This window comes from Xenopus tropicalis, chromosome 5, assembly GCF_000004195.4.
Source record: "Xenopus tropicalis strain Nigerian chromosome 5, UCB_Xtro_10.0, whole genome shotgun sequence".
Classification (NCBI taxonomy): Eukaryota; Metazoa; Chordata; class Amphibia; order Anura; family Pipidae; genus Xenopus; species Xenopus tropicalis.
In genome coordinates, this window is record NC_030681.2 from 39,804,560 (window position 1) to 39,813,022 (window position 8,463).

An 8,463-nucleotide genomic window follows, 5' to 3' on the forward strand; every position below is an offset into this window, starting at 1 on the left:
TTAAAACATTGGTAGCCAGGAGCTACATTTTGCATTGGTGCCAGCCCAGGGCCCCCTAAAACATTGCTGGTCCTCCCCCAGTGTCCTCATACTATGGCCCACTCCCCGCTGCTTCCTGCTCCCCTACTGCTTCTTCCAGCTCCCCCCCCAGCATCCTCCAGCTCCCCTCCCTAGCATCCTAAAGCTCCCCTCCCCAGCATCCTCCAGCTCCCCTCCCCAGCATCCTCCAGCTCCCCTCCCTAGCATCCTCCAGCTCCCCCCTCAGCATCCTCCAGCTCCCCCCCTCAGCATCCTCCAGCTCCCCTCCCCAGCATCCTCCAGCTCCCCACCAACATCCTGCAGCTCCCCCCCCAGCATCCTCCAGCTCCACTCCCCAGCATCCTTCAGCTCCCCCCCAGCATCCTACAGCTCCCCCCCGCATCCTTCCCAGCATCCTCTAGCTCCCCCAGTATCGTCCTCCCTCCAGCAGCTCCCCCCAGCTCCGACCTCCTGCTTCCGCCTGCTTCCTCCGTCAAATGCTGCCTTTACAGCACTGGAGGGAGTCAAGGGGGGTGGGGCGCATGTAGGCAGTAATTCCCTCCGAATTACCATTAGCATTACCATTACCCACACTACGAAACACAAAGGATACTGGGAAATGTAACATTCAATGCATTATTTCTTTCTTCACCAATGTTCACATCAACACTGCAATAGTTTTATTAAATACAGGCACACAGATCACAACCAATCAGGATACAATTTACATTTCACATATGCTAGATTAGTGTAACAGTCATGTTAGATAATTTCTCACACAGCAATTTCACCCTCTGGTTCCCTGCTGGGAAGCTACTCCCACTCATTCCTTGGTGGTGCATTAGCTGCACATTTTCACTAACCTGAGCTTCCTCACACTACCATAGTGTGCTATTACATAAGGTAGACCTTCACTAGCTTAGTTTTCCTCCCTTTTCTTGTGTTACTCCCCTCCTTTTATACCCTTTCAAAACTCCACCCTCTTGGACTTTCCCCAAACTCACTAACTCCCTTTAGAGGCCCCTATAACTATAAACTTTTTACATGACTCACTAGCTCTATCTTTTCCAACCTTTCCCCCCCACCCCCTGCTAAGGTTGCCACCTGGCCAGTAAAACACCTGTTGAGGTCCAGGCCAGTATTACAAATTTACCGGAAATGCAGCTGCCACTAAATCTGTAATACTCTTAAGCTTGGTCCGTGGCCCACCCCCTATCTGCCCCAATGTGACAATAACTTACCTGCTCCTGGGTGCAGGTGCACTCCTTATCCCTTCTTTAGTCCATCGCCAGGCTATTACTCCACCCATTTGATGTCATCAGCCCGCCCATTTGACATCATCGGCTGCCCATTTGATGTCATTGGTCTGCCTCTTTTGTACCCACCCCCTAGCTGCCGGTAAAATTTAGTCCCCCCATCCTCTGTGCCACCACCCCACTCCCTTTTGTTCCCACCCTGCACTGGACAGTAACATTTTTTTTGAAAGGTGACAACCCGAGATCGGAAACATTCCCTGGATCAAGCATTCGAAATTAACATGAATTAATATAATGCTGACTCTATATATATATATATATATATATATATATATATATATATATATATACTGTGTAAAGATAGAGAAAAAACAATATAACAGTAAATTCAGGAAAACATCCACATTTAGTTAATATGAGAACAAAAAGAAGAATACTGCTGACATTTTTGCAAAATATTACTTGCTCAGAAGATAAGGAAGTGAGCTGCTTCTTCCCTTAACATCACTATAGCGCTCTCTGCTCTAGTGATGCACACCCTACTCTGACGCGAAACAGGTAAGCATGGGGGGAGAGGGGGGGGCATTAACTTGGCCGCCTCAGGTGGCTATGACCCTTGAGGCAATGCTGATCATGCAGCCCCTACTCTTATAGCTCCAGGGCTTTTCCTAAAGAGTGCCCAATTGGGTATCTCTAAAGTTTACAATCTACTTATCAAACCAGGCACTGTTTAAATGTTCTGAAGTGAGAAATGTTCTTGGCCTCACATCCCCTATTGAAAAAATGTCTAAAAGCAGACAACATAATGCATAAATACATACGATTTTTTCTGGTTAAAACAATAGCAAAAGGTAAGGAAAGCCCTGGAGATATAAGCGTAGGGGCTGCATGACAAGGGATCCGAATAACCAGCAGCCAGATTACACTGGTTTATGTTTAGAGATTGGCAGAACCAGGTGCAACTGTGATTAGGTGAGAAGGAAAGAGTTAAGGCAGGAGAAGGCTGGCCTGGGGAGGGGCGGAGAAAGAGAGGGATGTGATGTCAGAAAAGCACTCACTTCCTTATCTTCTGAGCAGGTAGAAACATCCCACCCACCCTCCCTCTTTTTGCATATTTTGAGAAATGTCAGGAGTTTCTCTTCTTTTGGTTTTCATATTATCTATTAATAACTGAATGTGGAATTTTACCTGAATGCATTGTTCTATTGTGCTTTCTGTATCTTTATATGGTATAAACTTGAGAGTCAGCTTTGTGTTTAATTCATGTTAACAACGATTTCTTGATCCAGGGAATGTTTCCGATCGCCCAGGGGGTCAGGAAGGAATTTTTTCCCTCTTGAGGCATAATTGGCACTAGCTTCAGGTTGGGTTATTTGCCTTCCTCTGGATCAAAATAGTGGATATATGATAATATATTTTAAGTTTTATTTGTCACAGCAGTGGTAGGACCTTGCCAGAATACTGCACAGGTCATTTTAGCAGAGGGAGAAAGGAGGTTCTCTCCTGTGACTGCACGGTGGATTAATAGATACAGACGCTACTACTGCTTGTGCTAGGTGACAGCCTGCTTGGATTTCCTATCATCGAGACACTGCAGATCCAGGACCGGCAGCAGGGCTGCTGAACTTCTCTCATGGTTGGTAATGCAGCTCCTGCTGGTAGCAGAGTTTGGGGCCATCCTCTCTGTAGGTAGAGGCAGTCTAATACTCATTCAAGTCTTCAGCGAGGAACGGCAGAGCATAGTAGCGACCTCTTATGGAATTATGGCTTTAGAATATTGCCTTGGGTTAGGCTCGCAAGGTCCTATTTATTTGATAAAATGTGAATAAATGCTGTGGCCATTTTTTCCACCTCTGTCTCCTGGTGTTTCATTGAGATATGTAACAAGGGGGTTCAGTGGGGTGCCTCAAGGCGAAGGGTCAATTGAGGAGTCCCCTTGTCATGCTTAGTAGAAGGCCTATTTGTTGCACTTATGTTAAACAAGGGGGTATACTGCCCCATTAATAGCCCTCAAACTTTTTTGTTAGACTTTCAGCAGAAAGGCTTTCATTTGCAGATGGTCTTATGACATAGTAACCTCTACACATGGTATTAGCACATTACAGTCATACTGGTTTTACTTCATAGCAGCACACAGAAAAATGTGACATATAAAACTGATAAATACGTTATTTCTGTAAAGGTATTCAGTGCTAAAAGACGTGCAACACATTTTGCATTCTGTTGATATCCTAGAGCAAGTCACAGCAGGAAATGTTCAGATAAGAAAATAACATTACCAGTACAAATAAAGCCCCACAATTTAACCATATATTGCAAACAGTTATTTTTTCAAATGCATTTAACTTTAATGCTAATGCCACATGTGACATAAGCCTGAACATTGCTGGAACTATGTGTTGTGGCACCATGGCCATTCCTGTACGCTTTCACCTGCATAAATATAGGCATTAATAAAAGGTGTGTTTCCCTAAAGCAACCAGGCTTGCTAAGCGATCATTTAAGTTTCACAGTATCCCAGTGGATTCTTAGTTGTAAAACACTATTGCGCACTATTTAGTTGCTTTAGACATATAACTAGATGCAAGTATGTCCATTTAATCAGGGGGACAAAGCTCCCTCTGCTGGTAAAGTCACAAAATTGCTTATAATCTCCGATTACCACTCCAGTTTTCTTAGCAGAAGACAGAAATTGTACAGAGTGGGGCCTATTTATTAAATGGTTTTAACTAAACTGTTGCCACCCTGTGAATACATTTTCCATGTAAAATTTTAGTTTAAAATCTACTGGCCCCATGAAAATGGTGGGAAAAAAAGCAATCGTCCATCACTGTTTATTAATGTTTCTTTATACCTCCAGAATTGACTTGCTGCAAGAATTTATTTCCATTGACTTGAAAACATATGATGTAAAATAACAGCATTAAATTATATTATAATAATAATAATAATAATATTATATATTATTGTTCAGGTATGGGACCTATTATCCAGAATGCTCGGGACCTAGGGTTTTCCAGATAAGGGGTCTTTCCGTAATTTGGATCTTCATACCTTAAGTCTGCTAAAAATCATTTAAATATTGAATAAACCCAATAGGCTTGTTTTGCCTCAAATAAGGATTAACTATATCTTAGTTGGGATCAAGTACAGGTACTGTTTTATTATTACAGGAAAAAAGGAATCATGTTTAAAAATTGGAATTATTCGCTTATACGGGAGATGGTCTTTCCGTAATTCTGAACTTTTTGGATAATGGGTTTCCAGATAAGGGATCCCATACCTGTAAATGACAGACTGAACAGCTAGGTTTAAGATTGTCACCTGAAAAATGCTGGCAGAGAATCTGCCCACTTACTAATCGCACAGCGCTGCTGCTATGGGAAAATAAGCATGGGTGCCCAAATGTACATGGGCCCAGAGATGAAAGCTACAAAGCCATTGAATACAGGTTTCTGATTTCATTCAGGACAGAGCCATTGATGAGAAGTTCCCCTGGCGGCTGTACTGGAGGGAATAATGATGGACGTGTAACCGCACACCTTGGGAGCCTGAGGTGGGGGAAGAGCGCAAGGGACTGCAGCACAAAAGACATGAGCAGGTGGCGCTTCAGACTTGCCAATAGATAAATGGGCTGTAACAGGAATACTTCCAGCCTTCTGATTTATCAGCTGGATCACTTTAGGGGCACTTCTCACTTACCCCACATCTAACTCCTGGGCCTCTGATATCCATTGGACCTCTATATGCTTCTGCATTCCTTGCTGGGACTCCTGGCTACCCAGCTCACTAGCACTCTCTGCCATATGATTAAGTGCTTTGGGAGTACAACATGTATAAGGCTACAGAGATGTCATAATATTGGATTTTTTTAACCACTTTTGTGTGGCCTTTGTAGCTCCCTAGAGCACCCATCATCTTTTTTTATCTTTACAGATTTCCACTTAACTGATATGGAGCTAGGTCTGGTCCACCTGGGCCACTTCTTCTCTTTGAAGAGTTTTACATCCGGGATGTGTAGCTGAGTATCCTATTTTTTTACATGGTTTCTAAAAATAATGCACATGGCTAGTACCTGCGTTAAAAAAAAAAAAAAAAGTTAAACAAAAAAAAGATTTTATTTTTGCATCTACCGACAAGTACAGGTATGGGACCCATTATCCGGAAACCCGTTATCCAGAAAGTTCCGAATTACGGGAAGGCCATCCCCCACAGGCTCCATTTTAATCAAATAATTCACATTTTTAAAAAGTATTACCTTTTTCTCTGTAACAAATAAACAGTACATTGTACTTGATCCAAACTAAGATATAATGAATCCTTATTGGAGGCAAAACAATCCTATTGGGTTTAATTTCTGTTTAAATGATTTTTAACTAGACTTAATGTATGGATAGATCACTTATCCGGAAAACCCCAGGTCGCAAGCATTCTGGAAGGGCATATATCTTTAAAGGAAATGTTGAACCATGAAACAGATTCATAAGAAATTGCTCTTTTGATTAATAATAATTATTGTATATTGTAATTTTTTAAGATATTGGCAGTTTTTACACTGCTAATATAATAAATGTAAAACAACAATGCCACCTACAGTTTCTTTTGGCCTGCTGTATACAGTCGGCAGAACATTTTGTATGGAAAGTCCTAGGAAGTTGATCTGCTTAGAAATGTCGGGTGACTCTTCTCTGCTCATTATCTTTATTTTATAAGCAGAACAATCTTATTTAGTGAGTTGTGAGCATTGTTTCGTTTAAAGTATATGTTTTATATGTTTGAGTAATTCACATGGCAGTACCTAATTCAGTTTTTGCAGTGTCGGGCTGGGGACCCTTGGGCCCACCACCTTACTTCAAGGGCCACCACTGCCACTGACTTTGTGGATTACATCCCATATGGAAGTGAACCTTGGGCCCTGCGCTGTTCTCCAGACATAAGCCTTTCAATGCTACCCTTGCTGTTTTAAGAGCTATAACAGGGAGATAAAATAGCCACATACTGCTGCTCTGTATTCAGGAGTTAAGAACCAGACTTGGCTGCACAGCCTGATGCTGCTCTCGGCAGGGAGTGCAGGATTTTTGATTGGGCATTTGGTACAGCTGCATAACTCCATGTTGGGGGGCAGTGCCATTAAGAAACCCAAAGTCTGGATAATAGGTCCATGTTCTTGTGTTACAATGTATGTAAAATCTTATCACACTTCATGCTAAACAAAATGACCGTACTGGGTATAACTCCAATAGGAACTGGTTTTCTGTCTACTACAATGTAATTATACAGCTGTACATTGTCAGTCAATGCTGACTTAATTTATTCAGTATTCTAAGGAATGAATTGCTCCTCTTTTTAAAAAGCAATTTAGTTTCTGCATCTTCATTTAGTTTAACATTAAACCTTCCTGTAACAATGACGCTGGTTACTGGACCCCATAGGGAACAGCTGGCAGAAGCGGGGAAGGGAGTGACAGTACAAGGAGCTGGGCACTCCTCCTGTACAAATGACTCTGTTGGCAGTAGCGGAAGTTTGCTCAACCCTGCAAATGTATTTATACAAAGCTTGGGTGCAGTGAGGGTGTGACAACACGTTACAGCAACAAGCAACAAACTAGGGCGAGTATTCTACTGTAATGAAATTCCACTGAGTAGAGAAGCCAACATTTAAGATCAAAGTAGAAAAGCAGAATCATCTAACCTGACATGTTGCTTGTGCTCTAACATAATCATGCAGGCGTTAATTGAAAGTTTAACATACAGGAATGGGACCTGTTATCCAGAATGCTTGGAACCTGGGCTGCATATTTAGCATTAATTGCTCTCTCTGCATTAGAACAGACAAATTTCCAATTTAAAAAAACTGAATGTTGGCGGTTAAAGTGCCAGGAGCCAGTGGTCTAACTACAGTGGTCAGGCCTGGATTTGTGCCAAGGCCACAGAGGCCCGGGCCTAGGGTGACAGGGCTTTCGGGACAGCATGCCACCCAGCTTCTGCTTTTAATTCAGTTCCAAAGCACTGGGGAAGTGCGGGAGACCTCATAGTTTTAATGCCCCACACACTGATCCCCAGTGCTCTGGACTCAACTACAAATGTCTGCGCATGCGCACACCTGAGCCTTCCTGAACAGGAGGGGGCGGCATTGAGCGAGGAGACGGGGGCCTAGGGTCGCCCGCATTGTGAATCTGGCCCTGACAGTGGTCCAGGGGGGACTGGACCACAGGGTCTGCTTCCTTTATAGTTGTAGAAATCCCCCCTCCCCAGATGCTTTCAAAACAAGCAAGTGGTACAAACTGGTAGGGAGCAAGGTGGGCAGGTAATAACTGGGGGTGTGTCGCTGTTACTGTGCACAACAGGGGGCATGGCATGCGGGTACTTACACTATTGCCAGGAGTGGCTTTTTGCTCACCCTGATAACCTGTGGGGCACTGCTGCCTTATGGCAGGAGCAACCCAACCCTGCTCTCGTATGGTGAGAGGATAGGTTGTATGGAATTATGGTCCATTTTTACTTAGTTAGGCTACATGGGCTATTTGTAAAAGAATTTTAATATTAAACTGTTATTATGAAATTAGATTTTGATAGAATGTATTATCATTTTTATTCTGTTGTTTTTATAGTCCCCCTCAACCTTTTTGTGATTCCATCAACCTTACCAAAACAGGGGGTAAATGTAACCACCAAACATTATTTTATTCTCAGTGAGCAACTAAGTCTGATTTGTCAACTGCATTAGGTCCTAGGCAGAGATAGTAAATACTGAGAATGCTGGAGTCGCCCCCTGAAAATATCAGCTCCATGGCCCTTAGTAAATTAAAATATACTGTATATTCTAGTTATGTCAGTGATATTCTGCCTAGATCCTAGGGGTGATGCTGCAGTCAATTTGCCTTAATGACATATTGAGCAAGTTCTACACGTTACCAGTGATGTTAAAACAAAAGAATTGTAGCTTCCCCTATCCACCAATCTAGTTTACTTGCAATATCTTCTTCAGTCACTAAAGGGCGCAGTCCTGACACCGGCAAGTTCACAAACAGCTAAAGCAAAGAAACGGCATCCATAAAAGGAAAAAAATTCACATTGTGGTGAAATTAAGCTCTATTTGCATTAATGCTTCTGCCAGGAATGCAACCAACATGTTCAGACAATTATCATGTAATAACATTATAGCAGCCTGTGACATACTAAAAGCAGAG